This window comes from Solenopsis invicta, chromosome 14 (genome assembly GCF_016802725.1).
Source record: "Solenopsis invicta isolate M01_SB chromosome 14, UNIL_Sinv_3.0, whole genome shotgun sequence".
Lineage (NCBI taxonomy): Eukaryota > Metazoa > Arthropoda > Insecta > Hymenoptera > Formicidae > Solenopsis > Solenopsis invicta.
The window spans coordinates 12,643,527-12,667,939 of NC_052677.1; the positions used below are offsets into that span (position 1 = coordinate 12,643,527).

A 24,413-nucleotide genomic window follows, 5' to 3' on the forward strand; every position below is an offset into this window, starting at 1 on the left:
AGCCAAGCTGGCGGCGTCGATATCGCATTACCTTTCTCCGCGCGTATCATTATTTTGGGTGTATCAATTTTTACGTGCGTTTATCTTCGTCCCTTCCACAACGTGTACGTAGGAATATATAATATAAATGTTGGGAAGGGAAACGCGCGCGTGGAACGTGGCGCGGAGTGGCGCGCGACGCGGAAGTCGATCCAGCGCAAAAGTTTTCCTTTCCGGCCGGCAGTGGCCATCGGAATGTCGTTTTACCGGTACACGCTGTCGCATCGCGAGGCTTCGAAATCCCCGGGATAAAGTTAGGGCTCAAGCCGGGCAAATGCGAGTTTGAAATGTTGCCGCCGGACGTGCGCGGGCCGGATCTGCCTTCGGCATAATACTCCGCTCGGCCGAGCGAACTTTATGCGAATTTCGGGGAAAAATTAAAAGAGAATTTCCGCCGTTGGATATACGGAGGACACAGTCGGTCCGGGTGATACGTGCGGCGAATCTGAGAGAACGGCACGAGAGGGGGAGAGGAAACACCGACCCTTCGCCAAAGCGTGGATTGGCGCTCGTACTTCTTTCACGACAAAATTTCGAATCGTGAACCTCTATTTTTGTTTCCCCCCCCGCGAGAGAGCCGCGAAGATATTTCGAATTTGCAATTTTCGATCGACGGTCTCCTTGGCCGTTTCAATTAACTCGAATGCGCGATGCATTCGCAGCGCACGTCCACGCGAGCGATTCGCATTCTGCAGGAATGCGAATAGCAGGGGCGTGTCGACGATTTGCGAGAAGGATCGAGGGTACAGCGAGAGAAAGAGACAGACGAGTGATCGCGGAGCGAGAGAGATTGGTGGGCGGGGGAGGGGAATGCGGGGGGGAGGGGGGAGGAGATTCTCTTCCTGGGCCGATACTTATAGTGCCTGGTAATGAAGGTGTTATTAAATAGATTGAGATTAATTGCGTGATTAGTGCTTTATGTGTAATTGGATAGTGAGCTGAGCGGAATCGCCGAGAAGGAATTAAATTGGTGTTCGTGTACGTGTTTATATCCTGAATCTCTTCTTCTTCCCTTTCCCTCTTTGTCCCTTTCCTTATTAGTCTTATTCTCGCGATGCGAGATCTTCGGGTCCATCGTTTTCTCTCTTCTAACATCACATTATTTCGATCGAAATAATCGTAATGAGATTTTGTTTTACACTTTCCAAATCTAAATCAATGGATAATCGCTGATTACTAGTGGCATACTTGGGAGCTAAATCAGTGATTATATTAACATAAAAATCATTGAAAAGTTCTTATTGATCAGTTTATTAATAAATACTCAAATACTAATATGTATACAATAATCATTAATAAATACCCAATAAATTTATTGATTTGTTTAGTTCAAATAATCATTGATTAGCGATGGCATACTTGGGACTGATGATGAAAATTATTCACTGATTCAGAATTAGAGAGCACAATTCGATAACTACATTTTAAACATAAAAATTTGTAAATTACATTTACATCGATGTAACGACTTCTTCGGCAGATTAACCGCGAAAATCGTCGTCATCGGATGACGTCTATAAGGAAGAAACGCATAGAGCAGGTCGCGAGACAAGATCGGAAAAAAAAGGATCGTAGACGGCCGCCAAGAGGGTGGTGGAGACGCGCGGTAGGAGAGGGTTTCTTCTTGGCCCTATTAAAAAGCCCGTTTCCTCCTCCGTTTCTAAAAGCCTCTTATGGCACTCGAGGCAACTGCGAAAGCACTTGAAAGCTCCTGAAAAGCCCGACAACACTTCCCTGGTTGAGTGCCGCGTCCCGCTAGGAGGCCGCCGCGACTTCGCACCCTGTCAGCAAGATACCCTCCGTTCTCCGTGTGTTGCAATATCGGCTCTATCCTATGTATTAAACATCGAGTGCCCTCCTCGCGCTGACTCCGGAGTCCAGTCGCGACGCGACATGCTCGAGTCAAAGAAATTCCTCTTGCGACTTCTGACTAGCGTCGTAAACAGATCTTCCGCGATAAAGTCTTCTTCGTATTTAGGGAGAATCGTTCCTCTTTCCCTTCCTCCTCCTCCTTCGTTTTCTCTGGCTCCAAACATCGCGTAATCGAATCTGTCAATTTGCATTTTGCGAGATAATAAAATTGATGATTGCCATGATTGCCGTTGAAAATCTTGAAATCACACATTTTTAATCTCGGGAGCAATCTCGCGCGAGAATCATTATTGCGATGTCAGCGGCCGCCGTCCGTCGTTATCGATCGACTCAAATTGGACATCTGTATTCGAAGTGACATAGTGCGGTAGTTACGCGCGAGTCTCTCTTCAGGGTCTGCCTGCCTGCGCGAGGAAGTCGAGCGATATTCTAATGTATTGTAATAAGGCTCGCGGGAAAAAGCCGCTCGTGCGAGAACCCATTGGCCCATTTTCATTTAAGACGCCTAGCGATTGGTCGTAGACTCGTAGAAGAAACACTGCATTATGTATGTTCCCGTTATCTCCGCTCGAGAGAGCGCTTCAACACGCGGATTACCAACACCTTCTGTCCCGCTCTTGTCCTCCTCCCGCGTCGTCGCTCGATTCGTACGGCTTTCCTTCGTTCGATGGCGTCCACCTTGGAACTCCTTTGACAATCTCCGTTCAATACCAGAGTCCTCCAAAGCGCAGTGTTGATTATTAATTAAATAAAAGCTGAAGGATTATAGTACGCACCAAGTCGCTCCGGGACCGAGTGATTCTCGCAAATTGACTGTGAAATTTAAAATCGCGCAATTTATCTGAAGATGTTCGCGTTTGTCTACCCGATAATGTCAAATTTTCCATTTAACGTCTCCGAAACTGATCTAGCTTCCGGGATGCAACTAAATGAAACAATTCCTGGAATTCTTCCTGACCTGACTGGCGGTGGTAAGGCGAGGGTTGGTTAATTTCCGGAAAGGTCCGGGACGCGGCGGTGGTGTTAGAGGCTCGCTTAATCTGGCGCAGTTTAGACAATTTAGCGCGGTTACCCGGTTAGCGTCAAACATAACCTCGCCACTTGGCCGGGTGTAAAGAATGGCGGCTGTAATGTCGGTCCAGGCTCCGTGCCGCCTAGGGGAGGCGAAAGAGGAAGAGACAGGGCGCTGCGAAGCGTGAGCGCGCGCGGGGAAAGTGGACGGGACTGGGGTGTGTGCTTACCGGTTACCGAAGCAGAAGGGTAAGAGAAGAGGGGCCGCTACTGCTCTACTGGTCCGCGCCGGAATAACCCAGCTCTTTAATTTAAAGCCGCCGGACAGTAATTAAAATAACCACCCCCGACACACATACTCCCCCAAGCGGTGCCCAACCTACTCAAGAAAACGTTTTCTCGCCCCCTTCGATTCCGTGGCTCGTGCTGGGTACACTTTCGCGCTGCGAGATAGTCACGTTGCAATGTTAATGCGGGACTAACTTTGCTCTCCTGACATGCGAATATGTTTAGTCGGTTACTTTTGGATTATAATGTAGCTTTCGTGGATTTTCGAATCTTTATCTCTAGCTTCTTTTAATCAAAATTGACGTACATAGGTATATATATCTATATTATCCAATTATCCCCGTTTTGCTTCATATTTTCAACTCCAAACTTTCCAATTACGTGAACGGAATGACGAATTATTTTTGGTACAATAAAACGCGCTCATGAATAGTACTGGGATCTGGTTTGAGCACCTTTCCGCTTGTGGTTCTTCTTGTTCGCGATTACAACGAGGAGGGCCGAAGTCAGGGCGAGAGCGTAGCAAAATGGCAAGTTTAATTTTGTCCGTCATGTCCGAATTTTGTACGAGGCATTCTGTTTTATTTGGGTATCGCGATCAAAAGCAAAGATCCGCGAATTGTGCGTTAAGATAGTGCTATAGGAAATCGAACATTACGTATACAATTTAACGATAATCCCGACGTTGTTGCGTAAAAGCATCGGCGATCTTGAAATCAGGTAGCCGATACGGTCAGTCGAGAATTTCGATTAAATGTTTCATCAGCGTGGCATCGGTGCAATTTTCGAGTTGCTGGACGACGCGGTATCAAATTGCAGATAATCACGGAAATTAGAAACGCACGTTACGCGCCCGAAGGCGTTTAAGGCGTATAACGAACCGGTTTAATAATTCACTTAACCGAATACACTTTTCCATCGGCAACCGACGCTCGAAGCGGGAGATTAGCTGCGAAGTGTTGCACGAAACGGGGGCAAAATAAAAATTAGTCAAAGACAAGGAACGCAAACTTAGGGCGGCGAGCGGGATGATTTCATTCGCCATAACTGACCGTTCCCCCAGGATTATTATTTTTTCATCAAGAAGACTCGTGTGAGGATGAAGGGAGAAGGAGAGATCGAGGGAAAAAAGAGAGTGAGGGTCCAGACGGACGGGCCACCCCGAGAAATTGCATCTCCAGGGTGGGAAGCCCTCCTTCCTACGTTCCTTCCTTCCACGGGTAGCCTTCGCGAAATATATACGAGCCGGCAAATTGAAAACTAGCGATCGGCCCGCCTGAATAAAATATCGTTTAAATTGATCGTAACACCTGGTATATCGGCCGCTGGTTATATCGACGCTGGTGCTGGTCACGATTGCAACTTTAAACGCGGATCAGCTTACCCTCTTATGATCTAGAATGTGCATCTCAATTCAGTTCTTTCATGCTAGATAATAATGGAACACGCGACCTGTGATTTAATGACTTGTATTTTTCCTCTATGTTTTTTTTTCTTTTTTGTTTTTCTCTTTTTCTCGATAGAACGGTATACATGCTTCTTCAAAAATATCTTCTTCGGTTGATAGCCACTGGAAAAAAATTGGTTCTTTAATTAATATATGCGCTCATATCCCTCGAAACTGCGAAACAAATCGAACGTGGAAAACCGTGGCATAACTGCATTTTAGGGACCGCGTAACGGTTGCATTTAACGAACTCGTATCGTTCATCGGCGCGTGGGCATCGTTGCGAAGACAAATAAATTAAGTGGATCTCGATGATGGCATCCATTTTAGCGACGAGCAATAATACAAAATAACGTAAGAGCGAATCGATACGCGCAGATCGCAGCGCGCAATTGGAATATACACTCGAGCCTCGATATCGCTTGAACGTTATTTCATTGTTCACATTCCAGCGCAATCAGAGGCGGAAACACTTTAAACGGAACCACTTACGTTCTTCGATTCATCAGGGGTTAATATCGGATTACCCACGGTATTTTTACGGCGCAACCGTGTCGCTCTTTGTTTGTTGAATGCGATACTATTTTTTTTCGTCTACGGACAAGACAGTATCTTTTTTTTTTTCGCTCATATTTATTGCCAGCTTAAAGCTTGCTAATCCCGTTTGTTCATCGATTACCGCGGGCATTGGCGACATATTGCCGACATTGTAGCAACGAAACTTTGATCCAGCGGCGAAAAGACGAATTACTTTTGCACCGTCTCCCCGCAACCCCTCTGTCCCTCCCCATCCCGTTGGCGGCATTCAATTAGCAGAAATGACGAATCGTAATTTCCCCGAACATCGTTCGATTCAATCAGGGTCGGACGAGTCCGGAGAACACGAATTCGTGCTTTCCAATCGGGCTGATTGGCCGGAGCGTCATTGCGATCGATTAGGAGCAGCCGAGGTGGTTTCGGTGCACACGCGAGAGGGACGGCAGGGAGGTACGCTCCGCTCTTTCCCGCGTAATCCGTCGGATTAGTCAATTATGTATAGCATTACGTCTCCATACATTTGGACAGGTCGCATAGGTCGGACGAGCGAGTGCAAACACGAGCAGAACCCCCGAAGGATGCACGGGTTGAGAGATAGACCGAGACAGGAAGGGCGAGAGCAACGAGAGGGAAGGGTAGAGGGGGGGGGGAGGGAGAGGGGGCAGGCACAGCCAAATGAAAAAGAGAGCCCTTTGTGTTTGGGATTCCTGCGCGGCACAAGCGGGGTGAGGGCGTGAGAGTGGCGGGCGGGATGCAACTGCAATTTGTACCTCTTACTGTCCGCGGGAAGAATGGGTATTGTCTTGCAGGAGAGAAACGAATTGAGCCTCTATGAAGCCCGGCGTGCGAATGGGAATCGATATTTTTAATTTCAGTAGAAGCCAAACATCTACGGCCAGTCGGCCGGGCATCTCCCCGCGTTTGAGGTATCCTTCACCTTTTCACGTTGCTTACATACCTTTTGGTGTGTAGACGGAGACGGTGAAGGTGAGACGACGACGACGACGACGACGACGACGACGACGACGACGACGACGACGACGACGATGATGACGACGCGCCTGACCCTTCGCCGCTCGTGACACCCGCTAATTGTAACGAGACGGTAAACATCGGTAGCGTCGGGGATTGTCTCGAAGGGCCTCGTTGTACGTTACAGCTTCAAGAAACACGACGCGCACGAGATTAATTCATTTTCGGTTATACGCGCGCAGCGGCGGCGTGTGCGGCTGTAATCTCGACGACTGAAGTCTCGCGGTGTCGTAAATGATCCTGACGCTTGGTTTAGCAATTCGAAATGTATGTATTTTATCGCTATCCGGCAATCCAACGGTATCTTACATAAGACAAACTTTTATACGCCTCGCTCAGTCGCCGTGACGCACGGCTCTTTGCGACTGATTTAGTTTGCGCGAGTACATTCACGCCCTATCTTCATCCAGAGAGATTAGCGTCGCGCACATCAAAGAGTCGCACCCCTGTAACGTCGTTCTGTCTTGAAAAATTTGCACTCACGTCGCGGTAATTACTCGTCGCGGGCGCGAACTTCTCCCACACGCGTTACACGGGAGAAAGAAGTCGAGAGAGAAGACTTTTGATTGACTCCCGTGGTCCTTCGTTACGCGGAACGAAGGGCATACAGCACGGCCCACACCCTTTGTTTTCCGAATGCAAATAAGTAGCCTCAACCACTCACCCTCTTCCTCTCTGCCGGCCCCCTTCTTTACCTCCTCCATCCTCCCTTTCTATCTCTCTATTCGTCCCTCGCATAGCCTCTAACTCTACTTCGCCGTCTCTCTCTCTCTCTCGCTCTCTCTCCCTCTCGCGCTGTCTCCCCCTCTACGTGTCTGTGTATGTGAGAGTACACCCCCTGCTCTCACACCGCGAAACGCAGAACACAGCGCATGCATATTCATACGTGGACCATGGCTGTGTGTGCACGAGAGGTTATTAATTAACCGGAAGCCTAATCAAGGCTCGTAGTCGAAGAGGGTAGCCGTCTCTCCGCGTCGGTGAAACCACGCCGAAATTGCGGTCCCTGATGTAGGTGGCGTAGGTTTGATCGGCTAACCGCGAAAAAATACCAATATAGTAGGAAAGCGGTAAATACGATCGCGCGTATGCAATTACGATTTTAAGACGCGTTATTCGAAATAATGCAGCGTCATAAAATATACGCACTCGAATCAGCGTTTCTACACCGCAAACATTTTCGAGAATTCTACAATGGACTCGAGATATCGTTAAGACCACAATGAATGAATGTAAAAAGTATTTGCGGCCCAAGATCATGCCGAGATAAGAACTGGAACAATATCGCGCCACTCCTTAGAATTATGGCTCGAGCGTAACCGTCGTGCGAGACATTGACAAAAAGTTAATTCATTTTCAACGTTTATATCAGCATGCCGGTACCCGCTGTTCTTTCCCCAGAGGTTCTCTATTCTTAGAAAATTTTACCACTGTTTAATTGCATCATTGAGAACGTTGTGCAAAGCTTTAAATTATTTTTCAATTTTACTTTGGTTAAAATAAAATAAAAAAAAAAAACAATCGCACGTCGTTTACTTTCGTATCTTTCACAGGACGTATATCGTGTAACGGGACGGATAGCGGAACGACGCGTAACGATAATGCATTGAAAATGTTTCGACGTCAAATTACATGTGTGAAGTAATATATTTCGAAATCCTAATTGGCTCGCGCACGCAACGCACGCTCAAAATGCATCCTGTCGACGAGTTATCGATACGATGCATCGATCAGGTATTTCCTCTCCCATTGAAGATTATTATGTCCCCTCGTCGTGTCTTCTCAGAATTGGATGTATCGGCGTACGCGAAAAGATCGATATATATATATATATATATATATATATATATATATATATATATATATATATATATATATATTTGTACGTATATATATTTGTATATACCGGGTGTGGTGCCTTACACGGCAGACCGACAATCTCGCGCCATTACGATCGTATAATGATCGTTATCCGAGAGCACAAAGGGTCCAACAGTGGTGCTCAGCTAGAACCGGCGTTTATCGTCCGATCTGCGGCTTCATGCCGGCTGTTTGCATGCGGCGATCACACTTCGCCGCAATTATGATCGAGAGATAGCTCGATCAGGGCCGCATTTACGCGTTGTCGCCCGGCAGGCGAGTTTTAAACCCTCCGGAAAGAATTGCAATTTGCGTAATCGTCAGCCAAGATCCATTTTCTAATTGCATGCATTGTTAATTTTTTGATGGGAACAATTACTCGAATCGTTTCAACGTGACGAGTAGAGTGTGACACGGCTACTGTGTGCTGTAATGAGCGCGAATAATTGCAATCGCCGATTCTGGCGTTAACGTACCGACGTCTCTCTTCGACGGGGGCGCAAATCTATTTCGAGTGCCGTCGAAACGTCGCCGGTCGCGCCGCGGGCCTAAATCGACGGGCGAATTTTTAATTTTTCCGTAATCTTTCGGCGCGGCCGGCGCCTTTTCAGGCGAGCGGCCCTGAAGGCGAACGGGCTTTCTCACCGCGAATCCGCGATCTACGGGGTGTAAGGAAGATCATCCGGTTGATCAACGGAGCCGGCTACATGCTCGTATGTAATTTATATTTAAATAAGTTCAGGATTGAAACCGCAAGGTAAATACGAGTTTCGTCGAGCTGCACGTGCACGCGCTGGTTTCCTCGCGATAGTATTGCGGTCGCCGGATGATGCATGGGTAATCGATCATCAACTGGGATCGATAGTATCAGCCTGGCTGAAAATGACTTCTCGCGCGGTTCCGAAATCGCGCCGCGACAATCTTCTCCTATCGGCGCGCGTGACGTTTCACGTGCTCTAGAAACTTTACAAACTCTAGAAATGATCGATTGCGGAAGGACACGCGACCGAGTATTTGGGAGTTTATTTTAGTTATTTATTTAACTCTCCCTCTCTGTCTCTTTCTCTTTCGTAAATTCGTGGATTTCTTCGTGTTTTCTTACCCTCGCCCCCTCACCCTCGCGGGATTGCGCGTAACGAAAGACGAAAAACGGAAACAATGTAAAACAATAAAGGGGTTCTTACCATAACGGCGCGGTCGGCGTACCGCGATATTGTATCCGGAACTGCTTGCAGTTCCATAGGATGAGGGTTGCCTTGGCGCGGGAGGGCGAGCCAAGGCGGCGGGAGGGGATGCACACGGGTCAGTTGTCTAATATATGTGATAATAACTTCGAGACGGGGAATCGAAGGCGGCGGCGTGCGAATCTCAGATCTGCATATATGAATTGCCGGCTTCCTTCCCTGCTACACCCGCCTCCTCCTCCTCCTACCTCACTCCTCCGTACTCCTTCGCGCGTAGGCTAGTACGGCCGTGAATTTCGAGATTGAAATTTGAAATATGGAAATAACAGGAAACGACCTCGATCGCCACTTAAATACGAGCGTTTTAGAGGTAGGATCCGCGGAAAGTCGTTTTTAAGGGCCTGCCGCGTCGAAATTGTTCCTCCCTTCCTCCCTCCCTCCCCCTCTCTTACACTTTTTTTTTTGTTTTAGGCGAACGGAAAAGCTGCCGTGCGCGCGCGGGCTTTATCGACGTCGCAAGTGTCTCGTGTTTGACGAGCCATTTGTCGATCTCTTCGCGGCGCGTCGGGAAGAACAACATTGTCCAGCGTTGTAACATTTGAATGGCAAACACTTCGGCGACAGTCATGTTTTTTACTGATTTTCGTTGTAACGCGCGTCATTTAAAGGACCCGTCGCGACTATTATTATTATCATTTGATACGAGAATCGCGAGCGTGAAATAAATCGCGCTCGATTCTCGTATCGGAGGGGTTTAGAGGAGGGGGAGGGGGGGACTGCGCATAAAAACAACCAGCAAGATCGATGCCGCGCGCGAATCGGTTACGGTACGTGTTTCGCGCACGTAACAACGAAATATGAAACCGACACAAACGGTCGTCACTGCCTGAAATCGAGACTTCACTGATTCCGCCGAATTCCGACATACTCTGTAATGACCGACCTCTTTGTGCTAGAAACTCGCGTTAGAAATTCAGTCCCTTGTGCAGTGCGACAGAGCAGGAGCGAAATGGTGCAAAAGTAAAAAAAATAAAAGTAAAATAAAATAAAAAAAGGAATACAGGGGGGAAAAAAATAACTGCATTGTATTCAAACGTGATTTTAATCAATTTTCGTTTGAAACGTTTGTGAAATTAATATCGCCGTAATCGCAAAAATAGTCCTTCGAGTTTGCTTAAATAACGAAGGAATTAACAAAGGAATAACAGAGAATCGAGCGAATAAAAATGTTTCTCCTTCGAAACGTAGCGCGATGCGTTTTCCGAGGTCGTCGCGCCCGCCGCGCTTCCGCCCCTTCCCCCCTTCGAGATTATGTGTGCAACTTCCTGAGGACAAATAAGGAAAGAAACCAGGGCCGATCGCCAGGGGTGCCTCCGTTACGGCAAACAAAGTCTTTGTTTCGAGAATGCAGAATCGTCGGAATCGTAACACGGAACATTAACTGGGCGGGAAGCATAACAGGGAACGTTCCGTCGCGCGGACTAGATGCATAATGTAACGTAACATAATGCATGTTTCACTTTGAGCCGTAATTGCAAAACGCGAATGCACTTTGTTATCGAGCGCAATAGTAGAATTCAGGTTTCACCGTTTTGGAATTCTTAAACATTTAAGTCTTCATTCTACGAATATATATTTTAGCCGTTGCTCTCGAATCCGTGAGATCTGTGAGCCTGAATACACACGTGCGAATGTTCCCGAATACCGTCGCATCTTCTCGACTAGGAAAACAAATTAAATTATCGTATAACAAGTTAGCTTTCCGATTCGTTCAATTATGATTACGGTCGTCAATTTCTAAAGTATCACGCTGGCAGCCCGATTAGAATTTAAAACCACGCGACTCCATTTACGACTCAAGAATCATCGAAAGAAGATATAATGACCGTTTCCACGCACCTCCCGAGTTCACAAAATGAGGAGAGAGAGAGAGAGAGAGAGAGATGGAGCGGAAAAGGAGCGAAAGAGAAAGAGAGAAAAGATGGTGGAGAAAGAAAAAGAGGGCGAGCGAGAGAGAAACGAGCTGGCGGCCGGTGCAGTAGAATTATTAATTAAGCACACTAATTAAGCGCGTTCATCGTGCTCGCCCGCGGGGTCAGCCAGTGCGCGCATTGTGAAAGGAGCACGCGATTACAAACGCGTTCGTTAATAAATTACCTTTACGCTAGAAACGCTGCCTTCCCCTCCCCATTCTTTTCCTCTCTATGCTTTCGTTCAGCTATTAAAAGTCGTTGTTCGCAGCCGTTTATTACAGTAAAAGGCCCGACCGCGGTCACGTGAACCCATCTTGACTATCGAGCGATTACGTCTCTTGGATATGCGTGAGAAACCAAAAAGAAAGGTGAAAAGGAGAAAAAATCTAGTATCGTTCGGACATCCATGATTTAAGTGTTTGAGTTATTTTTAATTTCGTTATTATCGCGAAATGACAAAATTTATCCGTGGTATAATTTTTTTTTATCAGACATGAATAAGCGAGAAATCTCGTATCCTCTCGTAAAATTAGCACGTATTCGTGAAACTCGGCGTGCCGTGAAACGGCGAGAGACACATGGCCCAGTCGCGCGGCTGTCCGATTCTTGCAAATGCGGCCGTAACGGTACCGCTAAGTAGCCGATCGCGAGCGTGTAGGTCGAAGATGCGTCTTTAATGATCATCGAAACTTCCTGGTTCGCGAGTCTCTCACGCGAGACTTCCCTCCACCCTCCGTCGCCCAGGATACCATAAGTCGCTTAACGAGGGAATCGGCGGCGAAGGGGCGAAGGAAAGGGACCAGGAGGGTACGACATTATTAACAGTCTCTCGTTATTTATTCCTCGTTAATCCCATGCATTTATTACGCTGCCGTACTGTGCTTTCTCCGCGAGCATTCGACCTTCCCCTTCCACCTCCTCTACGATACACGGTTGGGAAGTGCGCGACTTAATGAATCGATTCGTTAACCCTGATAACGACTTTGTCACCAGTTTTGCGAGAAGCAATCAAATATTTCTCTGTTAATCTAGTAACGCTCCGATCAATAATATCTGTCTTTTTCAATTAACATTATGCATCCTTTTATTATTAGATCGAGCAACTGGTTGTATAATTTTTTGCTATTCACCAAGCACTGGATTCATTAGAGAACATAAATATACATATATGTATAGATTGGAAAGTTGTCGAAGGTTTACCGCTCGCCTAAATAGTGTCTCGTCAATATTTTATATTTTCACTTAATATAAATACATTTAGCGACAAAAATAAATGAAATAAATGAATTATATAAAACCAAAATTTTAAATGTTATATCGTGTTTTGTGCGTGCTAATAACGTTTAAAAATATCAGGTACAACTGATGTTAATTTTTGTTCAATTTATGTAGCTGATAATAACGTGATCAATTTTATATTGAATTTTTATATTTTAATAAAAGTACACTATTGTATAATAGAATATTTTATATTTATTATAGACATTTATTTATATTTATTATAAAGATAAAATTGATATTTTTTATAAAATCTATCAAATTCCTTAAATTGCCATAAATTTTATTACCATACAATAAATGATATTAATGTAAGACTGATAAATAATAACAGTAAAATTAATTATTTGTATAAAAATATTTTAATTTTAAAATAAATTTATACGTGTTCCATTTAGAGTCCTTACCTTTGCATTATGATTATTTATTAATTATTAAATATTTGATCCTTTTTCAATAAATTATTAATACAATAAATTTAAGTTAATGATTTATTATATTTTAAATTATTTTTATTCATCAATTCGATACTTTTAAAAGCAATACGATTTAAAAGTCTTACTAGTACGATTTAGACGACCAATTTCCTAAATCATATTTTTTGCAGAATTTTGCGAAAAAAGGCTTCTAGTAAATTAATTTGTTATTGGTAAAAGATTGAATCATTGAACTTTGTAATAGGTACCTGAAATTTCAAACTACAATTTTCAATCCTCGTTTACGCAATAAAAAAGAGTGCTATGGAAAATACAATAAAAAGTTACTTACAAGTGGCACGCATTCGACAACTTTTTCTATATATTATTAATATCAATTAAATGCTAGTAATTTCGTAAGATTATTTATTAATAAAAATTAGACTAAAGCGAGGATTCAAAAAAAAAAAAAGAAAGAAAGATACTTTGAGAACGTTAAAAGACGTAATCGAGTGTGATCGGGCGGGTGTTCTTGTTCTTCATCTTGAGAATCCTAGGAGCTTAATTCCTTTTTGGACATCGACTTGACATAATCTCAGGATTAACGTTCACATAGGTGTGAAAGATTGAATTACAGGCGAGCCGATACAATAGGATATTACGTACTTTCGCGTCAAGAATTAAAGCAACAAGATACCATTCGAGAAAGGGCGAAGAGGTTTTTATACAGCCTCCTTTTTGCTCGCCAGATAAATGTCGTGTAGACCTCAACGATCATTTAGAATATTATACTTTGCTCTGTGATTATATTAAAAAAAGCGCAAAAAAAGCATCATTTTAATATCACACAGCGATGAAATATCGCACGTATCTTTCGAAATTTTATTGAAATGTGACTATATATTTGAATTAATTTTGTTTAAAATTTATTTGTGCTGAAAGAGCAAATCTTGCATATCTCGTAAACAAAAATAAAACGCACCGCGTGCTTTTTATTTAATTAATTTGAATGATATTAAAAGCAAATGAAAATTCTATTAATAGTTAAAGGAAGCAGAAAAAAGCACTCTAATATTAAATATCGCGCTACAAGAGGGCCAGCTTGATACAGAAGTACAGGTGTACATAGTGAGAATATACGAATAAGGTAAATCCAAAGCTCTAAAGAAACATCTCGATCGAAACTGATAAGTTTATATGTCAATGCTTCAGTTTACTTAAAACGCGTTTCAAGGTACGACTAAACTAAAAATGGAAACACCGTGGCGTCTAGGCGGGTCAAAGAGTAGTTAGATATTTGTGAAGTATCCAAAATTTAGGCAAACAATCGTTGGGAGGGAAAGCAAACGGATTGAGATTCATCTGGAGAGATTCACCGGCAGAGGATCCGTACGAACCGATAGGTTTCCTTGCAAAGATTGCGGGTACCCTTCGATGTGAGAAACGGGGATTGTGTTGGGTCTGGGAAGAGGGCGCCCGTCCACGCGTATCCCGCGCGCAGCCACGCTGCATAAAGAAGTTCATTATCGCGACGTTTAATTATATATTTATTTTTAGAGTCCTTTGTCGAGCCCGGAGTCCTTTACTAGGAAAAGAGTTACGCCGATTCTCGGTAACCCTCTCCACCGTCGCCCATTGCTAGCTGACTGCTAATGAATTTTCACCTTTTTTCGCCTTATTTGCTCATTAGTGCTTTACCCTCGCCTCGTCCGCTTCCTCTCTGCTGCTGCCCGCCTAACGGCGGCTCCCCCCTCCTTTTCCCTTGCCTCGCCGCACCCTTAATCCCGACGCGACGGCCGTTCCTTCGCCCATATGGGCTTCGGTGTGTTTAGCATGCTCGGCGCGCGAGTAAAAAGGATTCGATAATTTAGTTATGAATACGTCTAATACGAAGCTCGTCCGCGTGTTTAAAGCGACGACGGTGGATTTTCTACGCGGAGCTGCGCGCGGCGAATGATAAAAGAAAAGCAAAAAGGAATGCGCGCACAGACACAGAGAGCTTTGTTTCTTCGCGCGCGTCGAATTGCGAATAAAGTTCGTTTTGGTTATTCGTGCGCATTGAGTTCTCCGACCGCTCGATTGAGTTGCCCGGCTGATCGAGTTGGCCGGCGGCTCAACCAAGTCCACTCTAATTTAGACATTTTCGAGTGGTAGCGACGGTTGCGGCAGCGGCTATATTTGTTATATTTTCACTCGAATCATTATTACGCGGCACCCCATGCGTACCATACGAGGGGATTACGCTTCAATCCGGTCCGCTATAAATTGGGCGGTATCGCCATCCGTATTGACGCTCATATACGTGTACAGCCGCGTTCACAAACTCGCCGCTATCGGGGACGTTAGGAATTCTCTCTCTCTCTCTCTCTCTCTCTCTCTCTCTCTCTCTCTCTCTCGCCTTTGGGAATTATTCTAGGCTATTCGATTAATCTTCCGGCGTCTATAAGGACACGCGCAGCTCTGTGTCGCATTCTTCTGTCTAAAGTCCCCGAGGAACGATCGGTTAAAAATTGCCTTCACATCGATGGGGCCTTTGCCACCTGAAGCGGAGAGTCGCGCACCACAACTGACTACAACCGTCGGCAAAACTTTTTCACGTCTGCTTCCGGGCTCGTTGGGAAAAAGGGTTGCGGCGACCGCGCAAGAAGAGACGGCGGAAAGAGGGAGAGAAAGGGGCAAAAGGTGCCTCCGGAGGGCAAATGACGGGAAAAAAGGATGCGCGGAGGAAAAGATCTAGGGAAAATCGTACGTCGAAAACGGCGAAGAACGAGACTCGTGGAATCGCGGCAAAAGAAATATCGTCGGTCAACGGAGATAATCCGTATCCTGGTAGTAACGACGATGGGATGGACGCTGCTAAGGGGGAACCCGGTGGGGGAGGGGAGAAAGAAAGGAACGGCGAGAGGGGGAGGGGTAGTCAGAAGGGAGGAACTACCCTTAGCTGGTTTCCCTCAGGAGGTTTTATAATGGCGTCCAGTTATTACCGCAGAATCCACGGACACGACGCGAATCTCCGACAAGGGACGAAGACCGATTTAACAAGTGCTCGAATATACGGCACGAGTGCACAGATGGGGAAGGAGAAGGAGAATCTCGGTAGAAAGGACGCGAGATATCCGACAGGACGAATCGCTGATAAGGAATGTCGCTGGTCCGATAACGATCGCGCGAGCGCGCGCGCGAGAGAGAGAGAGAGAGAGATGGTGGAACGTTAACCAGGTCTCGTTGTTTTTGACGATAAAGACACGTGGACGTTCAATAATGCGAGCGTGAATAATGACCGTAATTAATATTAGGCAAAGCATGTAATTTACCATCGTTGAGAAGATTTATCGGCAGCAGGCAGCTGCGCGAGCGACGTCACGTTTAGTTAGCGTCGCGATGCGTTCGCAAATTACTTAGCCGTGCCATTTTCAATCCGTGTCACTCTAAAAAAGAAACCCGGTGTGTTGTTTGATAAGTTGCGAAATTGTAGCTCAAGTTATAAACTAGATGACGAGACTAGTTTCGGCGGAAACCGGAATTCTTTCGCTTGATTAATGATTGGCGAATTTCGGAATTTCGCCGCGCGAAAAAAGAAACATCGGAAAAATAATTGTATGCTGTTTCGGGAAAATACCAATGTATTTGAAATTCCAGATTCTCGCCACTGGAAATAATCGGTACAAACGGACTTTCTTAATTCGATTTATCGACCAGTTTTGATGCGCCGGATAATTAAATGTTGGAAATCGATCGGACGGTGGGCGACGGATGATATCGGCGGATTTTCGCTTTTGACGCGAAAGCGAGCACAATGCGCGATAAAGGGTAGTTCATTTGCGCGCCGCGCGCGTTTATAACCGTATAATATAAAAAGCTCTCAATTAAAAAGTCGACTCCCCGTTCGAATAACCGCACCGGACGCAATGCGTCAGCGCTTTTTTTCTGATTCTTGCGTTTCATTAAAATCACAATGTAATTGGTAATACGATAGTACGTTTTTTCATTAACACTGCTGGGGCATTATGATTATGGTGAAAGGGTTCCGCAGTTGCAGTTTCCGACAGCTACACCAGTTTCAAAAAATAGGAAATGATTAAAAGTTTGAAGGGAAATAATCTTCGAGGATAATGATTTTTCGAATAATCGGATAAAATGCGTTTTTTGGCAAAAAAAAATCCACAATTTATCGAGTTAATATCTTAATGGAACAAATTATTTTAACGATCTAAAAATACGCGATATTTTTCACGACGTTTCGTACTTTTACGTAATAGATTGTAGTACATTGTAGTCGCGGCAACATGTGAAAGTAATAAATATCGTTTTCTATCGGCCAGGAAAAAAAAAATCATTTCGGATTTACCGACGGTAACGAAGGCAAACGAGACGCGGAATCTCTTCCGTATTGCACTCGTGCCAAAATTCGAGCACGTTGGCTAATCTCGGCTTGAACTAGAGGGGAAGCTCCCGCGAGCAACGCCATACTTCTCCCTGATATACGAGATGTCAATTTAATGGCAGCTACAAAACGCGTCTCTGCCTGGTGTTGAAATTAGACTTTTCGGAAACGACTCGGAGAACGGACAGCGGAGGAGCAAGTGTATCTGCTTAATCCCCGTTGATCCAAAAAAGCTCCAAGTTCTTTAAGAGCACAATCATTTTGCATCCGCAATCTCGAAACTAAAACTGATATATCAGCATTGCTTGCAAATGCACGAATTAAGCGAATTGGGTGTATACAGCGTGCCTCTGTCTCACGCACACGTGTACGAACACGTAGTACGTCTTGCCTTCTTTTGATCTCTTTCGAGTATAATCGAGACCCCGAGCTTAAGTGCCGCCGGAGGAAAGAGAAATGACGCTTCGCATGTGTTTTGACTAATTAACATACGTGAAAATCCTCTTAATTGGGTGATTAAACGCCTGCGAAGGGACTCTAATGGGAAACAGGTCTTCTGCGCCTGGCCGCATCTTTTATTTTCGATTCCCACCGCACTCTTTTACCTCTGTCGTATTCGCGAAAGATTCGGCGTTACCGCTCGCATCGCCAGTAGCTAGCTCGATGTACAGCCTAAATCTAATCTGGTCCCGCTTAGCCTAATTTTAAGCAATGTATTCCAAGTTAACTCGTCTAGTCTGGACTAGTCTTGTGTTTAGTCTCCTTCATCCCGAAATAATTCATTCAAGGCTAACTCGATTCGAAGCTGGCCCCGAGTGGCCTTAAAAAGATTACGTTTTTCTAAATTAGATTTTATATTTAAATACCTCCGTTAGAATTTAAATACCTGCGCCGCGACATAATTGATGTCGTAAAAAAAGGAGGAGCCATCGCCTACTTTGCGACCTTAGAAATCGTCGCGAGCAAAACCATTTCCAATGGGTGGACGTTTATCACATTAGGAGCGGTCTCCTCCGACGATTACGACAAATTCTGGGACAAATTTTTTGCTGTCGCATGGGATATCGCGGACCGGTATGTTCGCTAACGAAGGAAAATCGAAGAAGAGGTGGCCAGGTGGAAGAAGCGGAGGACGGTTATCTATTCAATTATCACCTCGGAACGGCCGCATACGTATGAACAGGTAATCCCATTTCACGACTTCCGGCCATTCTCGGCCTTTGAGCGACGTGTCCTGTGACGTCACGACGTACTATATATGCGCTATCTTTTCACGGATGCACAGCCTGATTTTGCTACCCCGTCGCTCACTCAGTCATTTTTTTAATTGCCAAAATTACATAAGAAGCTTTAATTAATGTCCCACGTAGCTTTAGAGAAAGTGAGATGTAAATCGCGAGTGGCAATAGCAATGAGACTAAGAGACCACTGGCGACATCATAGCGAGCTAGATCAAGCGAGCTGCAACGAGTCAATTTTATTAGTAAACTAGATCAAATTCGCGATCGAGTTGAGCAAAATTATATCTTGGACGGAGGACGATTATAGGCTAAAGCAATGTGCTATGATTTTTTTTCCTCGAGCAATCAATTTCTTTGAACATTTATTGCTAATCAACTTGTAAACGATCGGACGATTATTACTCGCGGGTATCTGTGATCGGGATAAAGGTTTCTTCGGATATAAGCGAAGCACAAGTCCGTGCTACTGGCAATTTACTATCTTCTGGTAATTAACCGCTTCCTTAAGCCGAGTCGTATCTCCCCTTATCTGTTTCGCCGTATCTGCCCTACACACGTGTATACGCGTACTGCGTACGTTCTAAACAAAGAGCCATTTTCCCACATAGTACACCGTGAAATTCTACAATTGCGTGTGCGTGCTACGATAGCGCGCGGGCGATGAAAATCTCTGCTGTAGCTATTTAAAGTAAAGGTGGGCAACCTTTTCGAGGGTCGATTCAAATGAGGGGATATTATAATGTTTAAATACGTACGCGACGTTCGTGCCGCGCACTGACTTAATATAATTAAAAAAAATAATGATAATTATGTGAATCGTTTGGGAACTGGGACGCTTCTCAGACTAAACGCGGGTTTTCCGTGTGTCAGTACTCTCCTCAGGAATTTTAAAATACCTTTCTTCGCAGACCGTTTTTCGAACAGCTGAGTAATTAAGCTTTTGTGCCGTTTCCTAGCGCGTTCTTTTGTTCCTCAAAAGGAAACCCAGTATCTTTAACGGTTCTCAAAAAAAAATAAAAAAATAAAAAAAATTAGGAGGGCTCGCGAAGAGAAGGTTTTTGCCCGGGCAAAATTAAAATTTATCTCATCCGGTTGCAAAATTTACAAACGCAATAACAGAAGCGTAAAGTACTAGTTAAGAGAAAATGTAAAGAGGCTTTATTGAAGGGACGCCGTGTTCTGGGGGAGCGCCATTTGGAATGTAGTACAAACTTTTACATAAAGTCAAACGATCTGATTCGGCAATTGAAAATTATTTACTCGAAAGTTGAGTAGTGGATTTTTTGACCGTGGAAAAGAGAGCGAATTCCTGTTAACCGCGATAAAGTAACAATCTGGCTTTGACGACTCAACTAAAGACTAATACAGCGCTACGTGCCTCGTCTGCGTATATTGTCCAAAAACAATCTGTGAAGTTTAATTGCGAATAGTTGGAGTACGTTTCAGGTACAATTGACCGACAATGTCTATATTTTCGGGTCAGTTTCGAACGCCATTCAGTAAAGACACTGCTTAGAATTCGCGAGCGCTGTATTTTGTTTTTCGCTCTCGGTTTACAGGGAAAACAAGGCGCGTGTTATTCGCGTACCGTCGTCGTACAGAGTCGCTCACGTACAGAGACTAACGAACGTGCACATTAAAAAAAAGGGCTATCTTTTTTTACGATCTGTTTGTCAAGAATAATTGCTGAAGATAGGCTCATACCAGGCTTAACGCGTACAGCGCTTAGTTTGGCATACGATAAGACCCGCGATGGTTAGGTCGGGCTAGGTTTCCCTTGCGTGCGTATCGATACACACATACACACACACACACACATACGTCTACGTAGGAGATTACATAGAATGTCTCGTAGTAGGTTGGGGATGGGTGCCTAGCGAGAGAAAGAGAGAGGGAGCGAAGAAGAGGGTGGAAGGGTGGCTTAGTACAATTTCTTCGAATCAAGCGAAAGCCAATTACAAGTTTAATTCAGAACTTTGCACGGGCGATAATTAGCCGGTAAATTAAATTTACTTTCGTTTCAAAACAATCGTGCAAGTTTGCCGCCCTGCGTGCCGCGGCGCAGCGCGTCGCGATGAAACGTCGTCCTCATCCTCGTCCTCGTCGTCGTCCTCGTCCTCGTCCTCGTCCTCGTCCTCGTCGTCATCGTCGTCGTCGCGCAGGAACAATCGAGAATTGTACAAAATTAATTATGCGGAACAATGACGTCGTAATGTCTGATGTTCTTCATCGATGCGGCGGTTTCTCATTGGCGTTAAGGAAAAATTCTATGAAACGTGATTACATACGAAGCGCAATACGTTGAACTTTACGAGAGTGTTTTATTCGTCCTTGCATTATAGTTGATACTCCGTTTAATTTTTTTTTTTTCTTTCTTTCAATGATTAAAAGATCGCCATGGATTGCTGCATGGGAGAATTAAACGCATTCCACGTTGTTACATCAGAGACCTGCGTGTATAAGCGACTTTGCGTTTCCTGAGAATTGATCAATACTCACGCGATTAATTCTGCCGAGAATGTATCTGCGCGCTCTAGTAATTACTGTTACAGATACAAATACCTGCCTCGGCCGTATATTATACGAAGCAACCCTACTGTAGCGCGGGAATGCGCCACGCGCGCCATGAAGTGATTTCTTCGCTGAATAATTTAATCCTTACAGCAGAGGAAAATATTAATCTACGAATTTCGAAATTGCGAAATCCTGCAAGTACATTTTGTCACGCTCATTCATTTATTTAAAGCATAGCGAACGAAGAATTTATTAATCGCAAACTGTCGTTTAACGGCAGATCAATTAACGCTATCGGATTTCGAATAAATTAATTACATGCATAATGTAAGAATGTAATTCACTCACCCAAGTTAGGCAAAGAAACCTCCTCCACACATCGCTCGATAACCTGCAATCAATTATTACTCTCCTATAAATTTGAAATATTCCGAATATTCTGTAATAGGAAAAGTGGTTATATACATTTTTTCTTTTTAAATAATGCATGCATAATAAAGCGTATATGGACAGCATGTCCGAAAGTTATTTTATCAATATAAGTGACGATCTTGAGCCACGTCGTATTTTTATAACATCTCTAACTTCTAAGCTATAATATTTGAAAGAATGTTCGTGTCATTCTCGCTGCTATATCATTTACATATCGCGCTTCGCCGTATTCCTAAATTATTACCGTGTCACTTCCCTGTTATTTCCGAATGATTTCCGTATCATATCGTGACGTATGTTCATTTCATACATATTTCTAAGCGTATTCATATAAAACATCCATTTTATGCGTCATATCACTTCTAAACGTACGCGTGATCTTTATCCGAGAATTACTGAATTAAAGTAACATTGTGTGTACGTGTTTTTTTTTTCTGTGTGCGAACAGCGGCGGCGAGGCGTGCTCGACTCTCGAATAATTTTTTTACATTCATGCATTCTGCGTGACGTACTGCAGTCAGTCTTGGGACGCCATAATCGCGGGTGACACGAGCGATCAGCCCTCGCGTTATACCCAGGGGCATCGTTCCACGAGGTATGTTTCTTTAAACAAGCCGCTCTTTCGAGTAATGGTCTGCTGGGTTCGGTACTTCACCGTCTTCTGCTTTGCATGTTTCAAACCTACTAAAACTCTCAATAATCCGATCGAGAACTCAATTCCGGGCGGCAAACGTGCCGTGTTGCAGCACGGAAGTCAAGTATAGGACGTTATATGAAAATCGCATCATACGATGTGTATCTCGCCTTTTCGATCTTGAACAGTGCGATTCAAGATTTTCGCTTTCCTTATTATCTGTGGCATATGCGCAGCAAATTACTTTTTAATATCTCGTAGCATTTTACTTGTGCAGTCGCCAGTGATAAAAATAATAAATAATTCCAAATTTAGTCGACGGACTGGCAAATATTTATTGAAACTTCTTCACAACGTTTCGACCCAAGGTTTAGGTCCTCTTCAAGTGAACTGGTTAAATGATATTATATTGAATCGTTCTTTTCAGAAAATTTATCTACTGTAATGTGTGCGTTTTCATTGTCAAAAAGAAATATATAAATTAATAAATATTATATAATTTGCTTGTCAAATTAATGTCGTAAATCTTTGTTCTATTTACTTATTATATTTCAATATCTGTACCAGGCTTTATTAATTTATACATATTTTTTTATAATGAAAACACTACAGTAGATAAATTTTCTGGAAAAAACTCGTGACGGTCATATTTCCTGATATCTAACGATTCAATTCATCTACTGTAAATTGTGTATTTTTATTGTCAAAAATATACGTAAATTAATAAAAAATATATATAATATCTAATTTGCTTGTCAAATCAGTAATCTTCCTGATTTAACGATTCAATGTAATATTATTTAATCGGCTCGCTTGAAGAAAATCCGAACCTTAGGTCGAAACGCTGCGAAGAAGTTTCACTAAACATTGGCCAGTTTGCGGAGTAAATATGGAATTACATTTTACTGCCTAATAATATAAGTGCGATGATCGGAAATAAAATCGTAGGCCGTGCTTTTAATCAAACGTAATGGCGTAACAACAAATTCGATCAAGGTTACGTAAGTCAGCGGTTAGTTTTTCGTAGAGCGTCGTCCAGCGACACTCCGAGGCACGAGGCGCGCACGGTATACGTACGTACACCGCTGTGCAAACGTGGAACGTCTTGAGATGCGCATACATTACGGACACGCGATCTCTCGTATAGAACTCGCACTGAAAATTACAATTTAAATGGCCGCCGTCCGTTCTCCCGTGTCCGCTTATCTTCTCGTTTTCATCTAAACATCTCATTTTTATGCGCCATTGAAATTCCACGTCCCTTCTTTCGCCGGCGCGCTCCTCGTCCCTCGGTCACGCGATACGCCGTTGTCACTCCGCGGAACTTTTTCGCCCCCGCCGTCGCCGCCGCCGTCGGTCGGCCGGTCGGTTCGATACACCATCGGGGGGTTACTACTCTGTTTCGACCGCGTGCAAACTCGAACACGCAGGTCGTAGTGAGTCGGCACGATCGCGCACGCATATCGACGCCTCGGATGGCGCGCGAGCGTGACGTACCGTTCAAGACACCCTATGTGTAAGTCGTCGCGCGGTGTACGCGGCAGCGGCGTCGTATCGCGTCGCGCTGCGTCGCGTCGCCTCGCATCTCGTCGCGTCGCGTCTCGTCGGGCACCTGTGCATATCCCGTGCGTTTCCAGCCCGCGAGACGCCCCGCGCGCACTCTTCGCAGGCCGGAGAGTTGATTTAAAATTGATTTATGCAAATTGGCGCTGCACGAGCAATTAACAATTCCTTGTAGACCGGCTCGAGTATAGCTTTTCGACGAGGGGAGGCTGCGGGGGTGGTTCGGCAAGGCACCGAGTCCTAGGACTCGGCGGCGGTGGAGAAGGTCGAAGGGATGGGAGAAGGGGGGAGGGGAGGCCAGGCATACCAAGGGAAAGGGCTGGCTGCACATAGCCGAGCTGATGAAGGACGAAACACAGAGAATGCGCGATGCTCCGAGAAAATGGAATTAATTTGCTAGGATTAAATCCGCCTAGCGCCGCGCTATAGAACGCTGAATGTTTCTCGCGTACGTGTGCGGACTTATTTAGACAGAGAGAAAGAGAGAGAGAGAGAGAGGAGATGGGAAGAAATTGTTCGTGAATGTCTGGAAGAAAACGAAGGACGGAAAGATGACGACGATTTCAGGCACCAATTCGATAAAAGCGCCTTGCTCTTTTTCTTCGTGTTCCCGAGATGTTTTAATTTATGGATCAAAGTTTTTTTTATTTGTCTTTTCTTTTCTTTACGTAACGTAACGCGTGTATATATGTATACACAATGGCGAAT

General features: G+C 44.5%; 2 protein-coding genes across 3 annotated transcripts in view; one reads left to right on the forward strand and one right to left on the reverse strand.

Moving 5' to 3' along the window:
• Positions 1-24,413, reverse strand: part of LOC105201111 (LIM/homeobox protein Lhx9) — a 186,817-nt gene that overhangs the window by 117,366 nt on the left and 45,038 nt on the right. The window contains exon 2 of the mRNA XM_026137931.2: positions 21,425-21,467. The gene's annotated coding sequence lies outside the window, so the exon portion shown is untranslated. The remainder of the gene's footprint in view (positions 1-21,424; positions 21,468-24,413) is intronic.
• LOC105201114 (protein spaetzle 5) overlaps positions 1-24,413 on the forward strand; it is a 135,860-nt gene that overhangs the window by 8,727 nt on the left and 102,720 nt on the right. The gene's annotated exons all lie outside the window — the stretch shown is intronic.